Source organism: Schistocerca cancellata, chromosome 4, assembly GCF_023864275.1.
Source record: "Schistocerca cancellata isolate TAMUIC-IGC-003103 chromosome 4, iqSchCanc2.1, whole genome shotgun sequence".
Taxonomy (NCBI): domain Eukaryota; kingdom Metazoa; phylum Arthropoda; class Insecta; order Orthoptera; family Acrididae; genus Schistocerca; species Schistocerca cancellata.
Genome location: NC_064629.1, coordinates 450,124,124 through 450,140,991, shown reverse-complemented (window position 1 = coordinate 450,140,991; position 16,868 = coordinate 450,124,124).

Below are 16,868 nucleotides of genomic sequence, written 5' to 3'. Positions count from 1 at the left end.
GAAGGGGGGATCAGATAGTGGTACAATAAGTACCCTCCGCCACACACCGTAAGGTGGCTCGCGGAGTATAGATGTAGATGTAGATAAGAGACTGCGAGTAATTATATAAAAGTTGAAATTCTCAGCGGGGTAGTAGGGTGCCGTTCATAGATATGGGATGGCCATCTGCAGAGCAAGTTGTAATATACAGATGTTATGACGGCATAGTATGATCCGCTTCATACAACCATAAATATCTTTAACAACTCATGTATGGACGAGGGACCATGTTCAAGTTGGTGTCAAGAATTTTGCGCAGTGGGTGTATTTAAAACATTCAAGTACTTTCAACTTGTGTAGTATTGTCATATTGTAACATTAATCAAGTCCAAATCCGAAAGCAGAGTCGCGAATGAAATACAAGTCAGCAATAAAAACATTTTTATTAGGTCAACAGTGCACAGACAGAACTACCTCCAGACGGATGGTGCTACTATTTATAAAGACATTGAATATTCCAGAATATGCAAACATTACAAACATAAGCAATATCCAGAACCTTCTATAAATGATAAATACTAAATAACAAATATCTGCTGGCGTCCTGCAGCATGTCAACCAGCGATGCTAACTAGTACCCCACTGTCATGCAGCAAAACTATGGGCATTGCTCCCTTTCCTGCACTAATAGCGACCCGCTTTTTATAGCGTTCTCATAGGAGCCGACTACAATATCCCTAGATCGAAATCTTTTCAGTTACCCTCTGTATGGCAGCACTAGAGGATTCTCGTGTTTAGGTCATGTTATTACATGATTTTCACTATGATGAGCATCGAAGGCAGCCCATTCCGTCAAAGCTTCGTGATCTTCGAAGAGAAGTTCAGTTTCCTTAGACGAGATGCCCCCATCATTGATCTGAGTCACAGGAGTATGGTAGGGCTTCATATAGAAGACACAGGGAGTGCCTCTGCGTTTTAACTTTTTCTTTATGAAGGGTCATAATCTTCGACTTCATGTGTGACATCCGACTAGCAACAAAGGATACAATACCGCCCAAAGGAGCGTTTTAGTAATTTTCTAAATAGTTTCGTCTTCCACACAGGCCTAAAAATCCGTGTGTAGTCTCCCAGGCTGTGTCTCACTAGCCAGTGCTTGGAGCTACAGCATTCTCAGTGCTTCTTCTAGGCATCCAGGGACTATGCGTCAACCAACAGTCTTGCTTTTCCGGTCCTGACAATGAAGTGTTTCACGTAGCCATTCTGAGTGTCATCCACCTGAAACAGAAACACTGTATCCATTGTTTTTTTGGCCTTGCGACCGTGGAAATGAAAGAACAGTCTGAAGACTTAGTGTCTTGCATCCCTGCGTTGTATATAAATGTCACTATGGGCAATATTGTATCCCAATCACTTCGACATCATTGTACATCGAGAGCATTTCTGCAAACATCTTATTAAAGCATTCTGTGGGGCAACTCATCTGTGGATGGCAGGCATTTGTCATCCTGTGCCTGACATCGCAAAATGAAGTTATCTTTGATGCCAGTCTCGACTGGAGAACTTTCACATGATCAGAGATAATCACAGGGGGTGCTGCGTTCTTCAAAATAATGTCTCATATGAGCAGATTTGGAATTTCCGGGGCTTCAGCAGTCGGCACAGCTTTGCGACAGCACAGCGAGTGAGGCAGTGCAGAAAATTACCCATCGATTCCCATCTGGCGACTTCGGGAATCTCACCAAGGCATCGATTCCTGTTTCGTGGAATGGTGCTGTTGCATGCGGGTTTAGTACCAGTTGCCTTGCAGATAATTTCAGCACGTACGTCCATCATTGGCATTATTTACAGTGGCTCACAGTGTCTAACGAATCGGTAGAGATTTGGTCGGTGAGACCTTCAGCTGATTCTCTTTAGACTCTTCATGAATACAATATCACCAGTTGCTGGAACAGAGTACAAATACTTCAGGATAGCGGGCCGTAGATGAGATGGGATGATGCGCAACGAGTTCCGCCCCAATGGATCATAGTTCCCCCTACAAAATGATCATTTTATTAACTGCAATTCTCCTCTCGCCGGTTCCTTCACCTTCAAAGCTTCTATGGTTTTCAGCAGTGCTGTATCTTCCCTCCGTTCAGCAGCAGTTTCATTCACGTTGCTACGTTTCCCCAAAGGATTGCTTGAAAAGCAATCGGCGTCCTTGAGTTTTCGTCCGTTTTTAAATACCTCTGCGACATCGTGTTCCGAAGCATCAGTGTCTATCTCGCGAGTCGACCCAACTGATACTTAACGCTAGTCAGCAAATACAGAGAATGGTGATTCGTCACAATGGTAAATCGTATGCCAAATAAATACGGCCAAAACTTGTTGATGGTTCAAACAACAGTAAGCCAGTATTTATCGGTTACACAGTAGTTCATCCAGACTTTATCAATCGCCAGTAGCATGACCAGATTTCCAGAAAACGTTTCACGTCACAAACATACAAACATGCAGAAGAGTCAGAAAATCTGTTACTGCTCTTGTTTCCTCTGGAGCGGGACGGATTCCATGATCATTAACTTGGTGTTCCAAGATTTGTATTTTTTGAGTGGTGAAGAGGCACTCTTTCGGTTTCAAGCAGAGATCTGCAGTCTGAACATACTTCAGCACGGCTGTCAGGTGCCTTACATGTTCTTCAAATGCCATCCAGATATCAAAGACACGTCATCCATTTAAGGTGTCAAAGCAAGTTAGCCATCATATGTTTAAAGGTGGTCGGGGAATTACGTAGTCCAAACCCCATAACTTCGAACTTAAACAGGGCATCATATGTTACGTAGGTACTCCTTTCCCGGTCAGCATCGTGATTATCGATTTTCCTGTTGTCTGACTGCATGTCCATAGTTGAAAAATATTTTGCTCCTTTGAAGCAATCTATGGCGTCATCAATGTACAGCAATGGGTAGACATCATTCTTCGTGATTTTGTGAAGTCGTTGGTAGTTGACTCAGAAACACCATGTGCCAAACTCGTTCTTCAAAAGGACCACAGGAGAGGAACAAGGACTTCATAAAGGTTCAGTGAGGTAATCTTGGTAAATCTTCTTCACTACCTCCAAAATTAAGCATGGCTCAGCCGACGGTACACTATACGAGCGCTGACTAATTGGTGGATGACCCCCAGTTGTTACGGTGTTTCACTATGGGCTGCTTGGTCTGTCTCTTCTCCACTTGAAAGCATCCGAAAATGTAGAGGAAGGCTAACCCTCACCAAGGTTGTTAGTAGTAGGTAAAGTACTATCTAGCTCACTTTGTTTACACTTCATGTCCTGCCCCACTCTGACAAATTGCCAGTATGCTTCTGTCTCGGGTTCTTCGGCTGGTGTTTGTTCGACGGTTTTTCTGACGTTTCGCCAGCACGAGTGGCTGACATTGTCAGAGCTTCACCCTCCACTGTTGATGGGGGAGCCATCGTGCGGGGAGAAATTGTCAAACGTACCTCTGTCGAAGAACCTGAGACAGAAGGCAAGATGCTTTTTTCAACTAGTGGCCAAGAAAGCCATAGGAATTTTGTACTGCTTCACCCTATTTACATCACGTGACTTAGACTAATGACATTGCGAAGACATAATCATTAGGAATTCCCAAACTTTCGCACCTCCCTCTCCTCTCCTACAATGAGGCTGGTATTGTAGCCATCATTAAAATAAAAACAAAACAGCCAATTAAAATGAAGTCCCACCTGGGATGTGCTCGAAAGTATCCGAACGATCAGAATTATTTATAAAATGTACGTCAGGCACTAAATGAAGTACCTGAATCGCATAAAATGACGAAAATATTTTCAACTATGTTTTTCATACTGACCGTGAACATCGTTTATGGACTGGCTCACCAACTGTATCGTGAAATATCATTGGAAGCTACATATCATTCGCTGTGTAATATTAGAAAGCATATAGGATATATTCGTCATTAATAGTTAAAAACCATCATTTGCGTATTCAATGTAATTAACGCATTAGTAATATACAGTTGTCAAACATGAGTTACACTTTAATCACTATTCCGCAAAACTACAAAAACACGAAATATAATCAACTGCCGTTTTTATACTCCTACTGTTCGTCTTCATCAACAGATGGCTGCGCTGGTATACATTCAAAGTTAGACAGGTGTACCGTAGGGCTAGACACAATAAAGCCTCTAGTTAATTACTTACCGCATCTACAATGCTTGTCAAACGTCGCAATATTCTTTCTAAGTCTGCAACACTGAATCAATAACGCAAAGAAATGCAATGTTTCTGTCAAACTGGTATCATAAACGTGATTCCGAAGTCTGAAGTAAGTACTCCAGTGCTACTTCCGTGCGTAAATAGTTACAACAATATGATAAACTAACTATTGACATTATAAGAGCAGGCCGGGGTGGCAGAGCGGTTCTAGGCGCTTCAGTCTGGAACCGCGGGACCGCTGCGGTCGCAGGTTCGAATCCTGCCTCGGGCATGGATTTGTGTGTTGTCCTTCGGTTAGTTAGGTTTAAGTAGTTCTAAGTTCTAGGGGACTGATGACGACAGCTGTTAAGTCCCATAGTGCTCAGAGCCATTTGAACCATTATGAGTTAGATCTAAGAGATCGATGTTGTGAAAGTAATCTGATCAGGCTTCGAACTGCAGAACGTACATATTAGTTGAGGAACTACGTTTAGCAGATAAGCACACAAACAAGTCGGCAGTCTGAGTTCTGGAAGAATGCAACTAATTAGGCCTACTCTTGATGTAAATCACAATACACTAAAATTACGTATTTCCTCATCTAATCGGTTCTCAAGCATGAATTTAGGAGGGAAAAACAGTGCATCATACAATACACTAGAAAGTATAATCCATGCTAGTGATTGACAGTTATGGCTTTTATTATAAATGACTGAGACTTCCGGCGAAAGTTGTAATGCTTACAAAATGGAAATACGCTGACAAAGCACCCTAAATGGTTACAGTTTATACTTCCAATTATCAACTACTAACACCACCAACATCGACGATTTTATAGTAATGTGGCATTTAACCTCCACATTTTTTCGTAATAGACATCTGTCGGGAATGAGTCACATGAGGTAGTAGCTGTGAGTAGCTAGAGTTATAACGTTGCACATAGTGTGTAGGTGAAAGAGTAATCTAACATCAGCAGGGACGTTAGGAATCAGGGGAGACTGTGATTTTGTTGTCAGGTTAGTGAGGGCTACGTGATCGGTTGTAGAGAAGCTTCTGGAAGGAACAGAGATCAGGAAGACAGCTAATGATCGCGAGGGAGTCGTGTCATGTAAGGATTTATAAGCAGCGCCACCAGCCCTGCTGGTGATTCTGGGCTCAGACTACCTCATACGCTGGACCTGCGTTACTCTGCCTCAGGGACTGCTTGACAAGTGCTAAGAAACAGATGCATTCTTGGGCAGGAATAATTACAGGCATGACGGACGACATAAAAGGTAGTACATACGTAACAGGGGCGCACTCGTATGTTTATAACAAAAAATCGTACAGATTTCACCTCATGGGTAAGCAGGGTAACAGACATAAATAGCGTTCAGGTTTGACACTGATCAGACTCCTAACGTAAAGGTCAACTGGACTCTCAGTAAGGTATATGCCTTCATCGGGCATTAATGCACATTCTGCACCTGTTATTCATTCTGGCTACCAGACTGTTGTGGAGTCTTTGGGGGGATATTTTCCCACTCCTCTCTGAAGGTGACTTTCACTTCTTGCACGGTTCGTAAAGGGGGTGTTCTTTGACAAACACGTCTGCCAAGAGCGTCCCGACGTGGTTTATAGTGTTTAGGTCCAGAGAGTACGCAGGCCATTCCATACTTTAGTATCTTCACTTTCCAGTATGTCCTACACCTCAGTGGTCCAGTGTGAGCGACCACTGTCGTCCATAAACCGAAAGTCAGAACCTACCGCACCCCTAAACAGACGGACATGACCCAGCGTAATCTCCCAGTAATATCGCTGTGTAGTAACAGACCTCGCGATAGCATACAAACCAACTTGATTAAATCTCCACGAAATGGTTCTGGCAGACACACGTGTGTTCACGTGTTCAAGATCTACAGCGAACTACCTAGGAATAAGATATCTGTTCGTTTTTGCCATTTGGGCTACATATCGATCTTCTTGCGTTATGGTGGTCCTTCTACGACCACCGGCATGCTTTCGCACAGGATTTCCACATCAAGCAGCTTTTTTCTTAATCGTGAGATCACATTTTTTGAGACACCCATTACTCTGGGCATCGCAGTGACACTTTGACCAGATTTGAGCCGTCCAACTACTCGTCCACGATGGTTATCACTCAACTTATGGCTTGCAGACATGTTGCCGACCCACACTGAATGTCGCACTAATCGGTTCCACAAAAATCTCAATCAAAAACCGTGCTGCACGATGTGCCTAATGCGCACACAGATTTGATGGACAGGTTTCGCTGCAGTTAACATGTCCTGCCCTTTACATTTCCATTTACTATCACCAGTCGAGTTTTCCGTGGCATTTGTCGGTTGCACCGTAGCAAATAGCGGTTGTTCCTCAGCAACTGTCGGCCGGTCCTTAGCAATTGTAAAGCAGTGTAGCTTCTCGTGGCATTTAACTGCAGAGGGTTCAAACGGCTCTGAGCACTATGGGACTTAACATCTATGGTCATCAGTCCCCTAGAACTTAGAACTATGTAAACCTAACTAACCTAAGGACATCACACAACACCCAGTCATCACGAGGCAGAGAAAATCCCTGACCCCGCCGGGAATCGAACCCGGAACTGCAGAGGGTGCAGTCAGGATTTCACAACTTACAATCAGTAAGTTAGTGCATCACTGGATTCGAGGGTTTTTTCCTATCATATACAGCTGTTCGGTCTCAGTTATTTATCATAGTTGCTCGTCCTCTTCCCACGCACATTCTTATCTACAGATAATTCCAAGTTGTACCCTTGTTTTACAGCTGGAAAATAAAGTTAGCTCCCTTCCTGATCCGCTTGCAGGACACTAAAGACGCGACAGACACCATTTATTATGTTGTTAGGTGTGTGGTGGGTTACAAACAGCACTCCTATTCTCTGGGGTTGGCGAAAATTAGGCATCCCAATAGTCAGAGGTTGGCTATCAAACAGCCACTGCCTTTACAGTGTCTCTGCACAGCATTAGGATTTGCAAGACCACGGATTTGAGAAATACAGGTGGTACATTATTAAAAGTCCAAACATTACCTGTCATTCATATCTGCAACTTATGAAATTCCAGTCATCCCCAGTATTATACTATGACAACATGCGTAAAGTCAGTCTTTATAGTCTAACATGAAGAATGTTACATTAATTTAGTGGAATTAAACAATAAATATGGAAACACAGAAGCACTAGCTATCAGAGCTGTAGAATTCTGCTAGAAATGACTCAGTCTACTTAATGTGAGTGCTTTAGAGTGTGGAAGTGCAAAATAGGCATTAAAATGTCACATAAGTAAAATAGGGATATCTGGAAGTGTAACTGAACAAGTAAAAAAATGGTTCAAATGGCTCTGAGCACTATGGGACTTAACATCTGAGGTCATCAGTCCCCTAGAACCTAGAACTACTTAAACCTAACTAACCTAAGGACACCACACACATCCATGCCCGAGACAGGATTCGAACCCGCGGCCGTAGCGGTCGCGTGGTACCAGACTGAAGTGCCTAGAACCGCTCGGCCACCACGGCCGGAACTGGACAATTACCTCTCTCTAAAAGGATAGTTTAAAAGAAACGTGGGGCACTGAATTTTGTTCGAATAATCAGTAAAATATCATCTGGAACTCTAGATGAAGATGACGCATGTTATTTTAAAGCAAAAATCGATGTGTTAAAGGGAAATCAAAAACATCTGTTAAGGTTAACAAGGGACAAGTCACAATAGTAAGACCCAGGTTAACGAGCTTTAACCAGGCTGTACGTTCCATAGCAAGAAACGAAGAGATTATTATACAAGGAATGAAAACGCTACGTCAGCACATGCTCCAATTCGAGAATAGCATTGGTAGAAGGCTACAGACAGCTGTTACATTGACAACCATTAATGAGCAGCTAGTTCAGCTAACATATATCATTAATGACCCCAAACAGGAATATGATTTGCGAATTACAGTAGATTTAAATGCGCGGGAAAGTGTTTTACTACCGACATAATTAATCCTGTGCGATTAGTCAAATACACTGATCAGCCAGAACATTAGGACCACCGACCTACAATAGATACAAACCCGTCAAGGCGACAGCAGCGTCACCTGGCGAGAAAAATTTGGAAATTTGTGGTGAGTTCCAACGGGACCGAACTGCGGAGGTCATCGGTCCCTGGACTTAAAAACTACTTAATCTACACTCCTGGAAATTGAAATAAGAACACCGTGAATTCATTGTCCCAGGAAGGGGAAACTTTATTGACACATTCCTGGGGTCAGATACATCACATGATCACACTGACAGAACCACAGGCACATAGACACAGGCAACAGAGCATGCACAATGTCGGCACTAGTACAGTGTATATCCACCTTTCGCAGCAATGCAGGCTGCTATTCTCCCATGGAGACGATCGTAGAGATGCTGGATGTAGTCCTGTGGAACGGCTTGCCATGCCATTTCCACCTGGCGCCTCAGTTGGACCAGCGTTCGTGCTGGACGTGCAGACCGCGTGAGACGACGCTTCATCCAGTCCCAAACATGCTCAATGGGGGACAGATCCGGAGATCTTGCTGGCCAGGGTAGTTGACTTACACCTTCTAGAGCACGTTGGGTGGCACGGGATACATGCGGACGTGCATTGTCCTGTTGGAACAGCAAGTTCCCTTGCCGGTCTAGGAATGGTAGAACGATGGGTTCGATGACGGTTTGGATGTACCGTGCACTATTCAGTGTCCCCTCGACGACCACCAGTGGTGTACGGCCAGTGTAGGAGATCGCTCCCCACACCATGATGCCGGGTGTTGGCCCTGTGTGCCTCGGTCTTATGCAGTCCTGATTGTGGCGCTCACCTGCACGGTGCCAAACACGCATACGACCATCATTGGCACCAAGGCAGAAGCGACTCTCATCGCTGAAGACGACACGTCTCCATTCGTCCCTCCATTCACGCCTGTCGCGACACCACTGGAGGCGGGCTGCACGATGTTGGGGCGTGAGCGGAAGACGGCCTAACGGTGTGCGGGACCGTAGCCCAGCTTCATGGAGACGGTTGCGAATGGTCCTCGCCGATACCCCAGGAGCAACAGTGTCCCTAATTTGCTGGGAAGTGGCGGTGCTGTCCCCTACGGCACTGCGTAGGATCCTACGGTCTTGGCGTGCATCCGTGCGTCGCTGCGGTCCAGTCCCAGGTCGACGGGCACGTGCAACTTCCGCCGACCACTGGCGACAACATCGATGTACTGTGGAGACCTCACGCCCCACGTGTTGAGCAATTCGGCGGTACGTCCACCCGGCCTCCCGCATGCCCACTATACGCCCTCGCTCAAAGTCCGTCAGCTGCACATACGGTTCACGTCCACGCTGTCGCGGCATGCTACCAGTGTTAAAGACTGCGATGGAGCTCCGTATGCCACGGCAAACTGGCTGACACTGACGGCGGCGGTGCACAAATGCTGCGCAGCTAGCGCCATTCGACGGCCAACACCGCGGTTCCTGGTGTGTCCGCTGTGCCGTGCGTGTGATCATTGCTTGTACAGCCCTCTCGCAGTGTCCGGAGCAAGTATGGTGGGTCTGACACACCGGTGTCAATGTGTTCTTTTTTCCATTTCCAGGAGTGTAACTTACGCTAAGGACAACAAACACACCCACGCCCGACGGAGGACACCTGGCGAGGAATGACTGCTAGTCAGAACCACGCACTGTGCATGCCGTATCAGTCAGCATGCTGTCCGTGTATAGAATGGAGAAGGCGCGCGACCTATCTGAGTTTGACCGAGGGCAGATTGTGATGGCCCGGAGGCACGGTACGAGCATTTCGGAAATTGCACGACCTGTCTGGTGTTCGAGGAGTGCTGCGGTGAGTGCCTTCAATACGCGGCGAAACCAACGTGAAACCATGTCAAGACGTCGTGGGATTGGGCGGCCACCGCTCATTACGGATGTCGATCGTCGTAGGCTGGGCAGACTGGTAGAACAGGACAGGTGGCGAACTATGGCGCAACTAACATCAGACTTTAATGCTAGACAGAGTACAAGTGCACTGAAAACTCGTAACGATGGGCCTCCACAGCCGACGATGCATGCATGTGCCAATGTTAACACCACGACATCGGAAACTAAGACGGAAATGGGCACGTGATTATCGGCACCAGATTTTGGTGCAGTGGCAGAGCGTTGCGTGGTCTGATGAATCCCGATATCTTCTTCATTATGCCGATGGGAGGGAGCGAATCCATTTTCTTCCCGGGAAACAGCTTCTTGGCACCTGCACTGTGAGACGGAGACAAGCTGGTGGCAGCTCTATTACGCGCAGGGGCATATTCACGTGGGAATCCATGGGTCAAGTGGAGGTCATGCAAGGTGCCATGGACACCAAGGAGTATTGTAGACTGTTTGTAGACCACGTACACTTCTTCATGACGATTATGTTTCCCGACGGCAGTGGCATTTTTCAACAAGATAATGTGCCATGTCACAAGGCCAGAAGTGTGATGGTGTGGTTCGAAGAACACAATGGCGGGTTCCAGTTGATGTACTGGCCTCACGAAAAACCAAACATGAACCCGATCGAACACTAATTGGATGTGATTGAACGTGGCGTCAAAGCTCATCGCCACCCTACCCGGAATTTACGGGAATTAGATGCCTTGTGTGTGCAGACGTGCTGCCAACACCCTCCAGTGACCTACCATGGCCTCACTGCTTTTAGACAGCAGCGTATTCGATATGCATAAAATTTGGCCACTTTATGCTGAATTAGAGGTAAAGAAAACCTTATGTACATATACACATGATGAAATGATTAAATGAATGATGAAATCATTCATATACCGGCCCAGAGAGGAAAGTACTGTTAACACATGATGCTAACAGACAGTATGTACAGCTGAATAAGGATCAGTTATTATGCAAAAAGTAGATCAAAGTCACACTCTGTGTAAGAAGACGTTTGTTCTTTGTTGATGTGTGAAGCAAAGATGTTACAATCTGTTACAAAGATACCTGAAGATTGTACTGAAAATACATAGCATAAAATGAAAGTGTTTATACACAGATAAGGGATAATGATTTGTTATTTATAGCACTTTAAGAGTAAGGCGTTACAGTGTTACGCTGTGATAATGAACCCATCGATGTAGTTGTTCATGGTACAAGCAAATTGAAATTTCTGGGTAAATTTAGGGGATATTGTGCTTAAATAGTGATACAATCAGAACATATTATTAGAAATTAACGAATAACGATGTAATTTCGAACCTGAATGTTAATGCAGTGTGTTGTATTGTTAATCAAGAAAAAAGAAACTTCCTTTGTATTTCCTGTTAAGCCTGTGGTAAGACAAAATATTTAAACGCAACAGGTAGTAAATTTCTTAATGAACACACCGCCATTTGACTGTATTGTTGTTTATTTAATTACAACCCAGGTTTCGGTCTATTATGCCATTTTCAAGTGATTGAGTTTATGTCATTGACATATATTGCAAGACATCAAGCTCAAAATTGGCCTGCAACATATGTTAATGGCATAAACTCAATCACCTGAAAGCGATATAAAAAGCCGAAACCTGGGTCGTAATTAAATTAATTAAATAAACAACAGTACAGGCAAATGGTGGTGTGTTCATTTAAAAATTACTTTATGACTGTTGCTCAGCAACATCAAAAACTTATTAGATAATAAGTTGGACAACAAAAGTTTGTATCAACGAAGGACTGCTTTTAGTTGATTTTCAGTAAGTAGTATACCCATTTGGAGCTATTTAGCGTCACGTACTGCAATTGTGATACTGATTTTATGTATTTGTCGACACTGTAAATGTTGTACAGATTGTTTTTCTGTTCAGGTGTAGAAGGATGGGTGACGACTGTTGCAAGAAAATGTGTGTGAAGAGTAAGATGGTAAATCAGTATCCCAGTAAAGAATTTGTCATATCCCAGCCTGCTCAAAGAGGCTTAGGAGAAAATGAAGAAACTGTATTTGAGAGTATGCCCTTTAGATATGAGGCTAGAGGTAGTGGTAATATAACGCATGAAAGAAGCGTTGAACCTACAAAAATGTGGAAAATGTAGAGAGAAGGTAGACCTTCATGCTACTGTCAAGAACAGATAAAAGTTAATCTAAAGAGTTAAAGTAGCAGCAAAACGGAAATGTATAGTTGCAATCGTAATGAGAGTGTAGCCAAAATGGTACTGTTGTGCTTCCTTGGCAAGGAAAAGTACATGATGTGTTGATGGTAAGAGCTGATGGGTACAAATGTTTGGATTAAAAGAAATGGAGATCATGACGTGTTTTATGATAAAAGAGTTGCTCTACCCAAGTATAGGTACTATAAAATGTGTATTCGTAATGTGTTTATGATAAAATGCTATTGCATGTTGCCCTTGATAAGTAATAGATTAAGAAGTGAGTATGGTAAAAGAGTTGATTTGTCAAATGTATACACTGTAAGGAAATCGTGCAATTCAGGATGAAGAATTATTACCGCTTTCTGAAGATATAAGATTTGTAAAAGAATATGTGTTATTCAAATTCTGTGTAGTACATACTGGAAGAGAGAGGATTAATAGTGCCTATAGAAAAAATGTGAGTCTTAAGATTCATGATGAATTGAGAAAATAAATCTGTGTAGTGAAATATATATGTGTAAATGAAGAGAGATAACTGCTTGTAAAAGAAAAATGTATGGGAAAATATAAATAAAGAAACGAATTCGAGGTACATACTAACATAGCTCACAGAAAAATTTTGCAGTTTCTAAGGGCACAGAATACAAAATTTTCCTTCGGTGAGGGAGGTGTCCCAAATGATTCGGGGAAAGCAGTAAGAGCAAGTAGCCCGAGTTCTAACGATGAACAATGTGTGTCGGTAAAAAGAGTAGCATAATGTCAGCAGGGACGTTAGGAAGCAGGAGAAACTGTGCTTCTATGGTCAGGGTACAGTGGGCTACACGACCAGTGGTACGGAAGCTTCTGGAAGGAACAGAAGTCAGGAAGACAGCAAGTGATGGCGCGGGAAACGCTTCCTGCGAGCCTTTGTGACAGCGCCGCCGGCGATGCTGGAGATTTCAAACTCAGGTCTGTCTCAGGTGTTTTACCTGCGTTACTACGCCCCTGGGGCGGGACATACTCTGCTTGACAAGTGCTAAGGTACAGATACATTGTTGGACAGGAATGATCACAGGCAGTAATGGACGATGCACGTAGCTGCACAGGGTACATGCAGGACTGTTCTTATCATACATAGTTGGTCAGTCTCAGAGTTCCTCGTCCTTTTCCCACCGAGTTAATTTATCTGCAAGTATTTCCAACTTGTGTTCTCAGGCTTCATGACTACGAGTTGGACGAGCCATTTCAGAACTGGAAAATAACGTCAGTTCTGATCCTGATCCATCCACAGTACACTGCAGAAAAGACACAATGAGAACGGCTTTTATGTTTAGACACATCACAACCAAAGACGATGACAGAGATGAAACATCTCCAAAGAAGACTGTGGAACCAGACAGAGTCGATATTTCAAGGGTAAACAATTTGATAAAATTATTTATCATTTATCGAGTACAAAAACACACATCCACATGCAGATTGTTTATCGAAAAACGAAAATTCTAACTTTGCAGCAACATAAAATTTCATCATTTCTCGAAGTGTGTAAGATTTCGCATACTTCGCAACCACAATGAGGCTTCAGATTAAATATTTCCAGATCTAAATTGTCTGTATTACTTATCAAAATACGCGCAACTCGCTTATTGGGACCAGTTAAACAATCAACCCCATAAGCCAGAACTCGTGACCCATACCCCATAAACCGACACCGGACACCCGGAACCTGTAACCTATATATTTTCTTCGATTTTCTGGTTGCAGTGCAACCTCACCAAGACGACTGTAGTGCAACGGGTAACGGGGGTTTAAGTGTTGCCAATAAGCGAGCTACGTATATTTTAATAAGTAGGTGTGGAAATATTTTATTTGAAGCTTCACTGTGCTTGCTAAGAGCGCAAAATTCTACATAATTTCTATCATTTCTCCATTTTATTTTGCTGCAAAGTTCGAATTTTGCTCAGAGCCATTTGAACCATTCCTTTTCTCTATATTTTCTCTACAGCGTTCCTCGAAAAGAACCGCCTCCCCTCCAGGTATTCCCATTTGAGTTCGCAAAGCATCTCCGTAACACTTGCGTGTTTTTCAAACCTACACTCTAGCTACCCGCCTTTTAATTACTTCGATGTCTTTCTTTGATCCGATCTGGTACGGATCCCAACACTCCAGAAATTCTCAAGAATTGGTCGCACTAGTGTCCTATATGCGATCTAAAATTGTACCAATTAACCGAAGCCGACCACTGTCATTCCCTGCCCGCATCTCGTGGTCGTGCGGTAGCGTTCTCGCTTCCCACGCCCGGGTTCCCGGGTTCGATTCCCGGCGGGGTCAGGGATTTTCTCTGCCTCGTGATGGCTGGGTGTTGTGTGCTGTCCTTAGGTTAGTTAGGTTTAAGTAGTTCTAAGTTCTAGGGGACTGATGACCATAGATGTTAAGTCCCATAGTGCTCAGAGCCATTTGAACCATTTTTTTTGTCATTCCCTACCACTATCCTCGCATGCTCGTTCCATTTCATACAGCTTTGCACCATTACACCCAAATATTTAAACTACGTAACGGTGTCAAGCAGTACACTACTAATGCTTTACCAAAACATTATGGGTTTGTTTTTCCTACTCATCCGCATTAACTTACATTTTTTCTATTTTCTGAGCTAGCTGCCATTCATAACACCAACTAGAAATTTCGTCTAAGCCATCTTGTATCCTCTTACAGTCACTCAACTTCAGCACATTCCTGTATGTCACAACACTATCACCTAACAACCGCAGACATCTGCCCACCCTGTCCGCCAGATCGTTTATGTATACAGAAAATAATAACGGTCCTATGACCCTTCCCCTGGGGGACTCCTGACGATACCCTTGTCTCTGATAAACATTCGCCGTCGAGGACAACATAGTGGGTTCTGTTACTTAGTAAGTCTTCCAGTCAGTCACATATCTTGGAACCTATTCCATATGCTCACGCCTTCCTTAAAAGTCTGCAATGTGCCACCGTATCAAATGCTTTCCGGAAATCTAGAAATATGGAAGCTGTCTGTTGCCCTTCATCCATAGTTTGCAGTATATTATGGTATACCATGTGAGAGAAGGGCAGTCTGAGTTTCGCACGAACGTTGCCTTCTAAAACCGTGCTAATTCATGGTCATAAGCTTCTAGGTCTCTCGAAAATTTATTATATTCGAATTTAGAATATATTCAAGGATTCTGTAGTAAACCGATGTTTGGGATATTGGTCTCTAATTTTGCGGGTCCGTTCTTTTACCTTTCTAAAACATAGGAGTCATCTGCGCTATTTTCAGGTCGCCTGAGACTTCAAGCTTGGCGAGAGATTTGCGATAAATGAAAGCTAAGTAAGGGGCCTATGCCGTAGATTACTGTTTGTAAAACTGAACTGGGATTCCATTAGTACCTGGCGACTTATTTGTTTTCTGCTGTTTCAGTGGACCATCCCCTCTTGCTCTCGTTGCAGACGTCAGTGGTAACTCACTTTAGGCAAAGAATGACTACCTGAATCGGGGCAATATGGTGTGGTCACAAACATATAGGGACATCTGAATACCACACGCCTACAGCATTAACAACAGATGGGCATAACACTGTATTCGAAAACTGACATACACACTGTTACCTCCTGCCTATCCGTCGAATATGAGGTGTCTAGCCGGCCGAAGTGGCCGTGCGGTTCTAGGCGCTGCAGTCTGGAACCGCGAGACCGATACGGTCGCAGGTTCGAATCCTGCCTCGGGCATGGATGTGTGTGATGTCCTTAGGTTAGTTAGGTTCAACTAGTTCTACGTTCTAGGGGACTAATGACCTCAGAAGTTGAGTCCCATAGTGCTCAGAGCCATTTGAACCATTTTTTGAGGTGTCTAGGAAACCTGCTTTCTCGTACGGCTAGACGACAACAACAATGAGTTTTATTACAAAAAATTAAATGACAATACCGAACTTTGAATATTATACAGCTGTGTCGCAAGCAAAGGACTACAGGCAAAATAATCGAGTTTCTTCAGTACAACAGTTCTAAGTTTGAGCTACATAGAACGTGCGAGCGAGGTAATGAACGTGACGCTTCTATTCAGGTCGCTAGTCTTGAAGCCTCTCTTCGAATGGGCCGCGGCCAGTCGGGCGTGTCGCTTACGTTATCTTCACATAGAGGCCGCTGCTTTCGCGGTGTCGTCCTGGAGAGGCGTCGGTCAGCGTGCAATTGGCTGACGTCTTGTCACAGCCCTCTCTGCTCTATCGTTCCCGACTGGCGTGCCAGCGCTTGACTTTACGATGTGTGCGCCTCATGTGATAAGCACATCAGTGTTCAAGCGACTCAGGTAAAATAGAAATACAGGGAAGTGAACGTAGAAGGGAAAATCGAGCCGATGAAATGGTCGTTAGAGACTGAGCGTAAGTTTGGATAGAGGTAAGAGAGAATTAATCGGCTGTCACCTTCTCAAAAAAGCCATCGCACGTTTCAAGTTAAACGATCTAGAAGAACCACGGAAAATCTAAATCAAGTTGGCAGGGAGGTATTTGAAGCCAGATGCTCCCAAACGCGAGTCAAGTGTCTTAACCATTGCGTCCCCTAGCT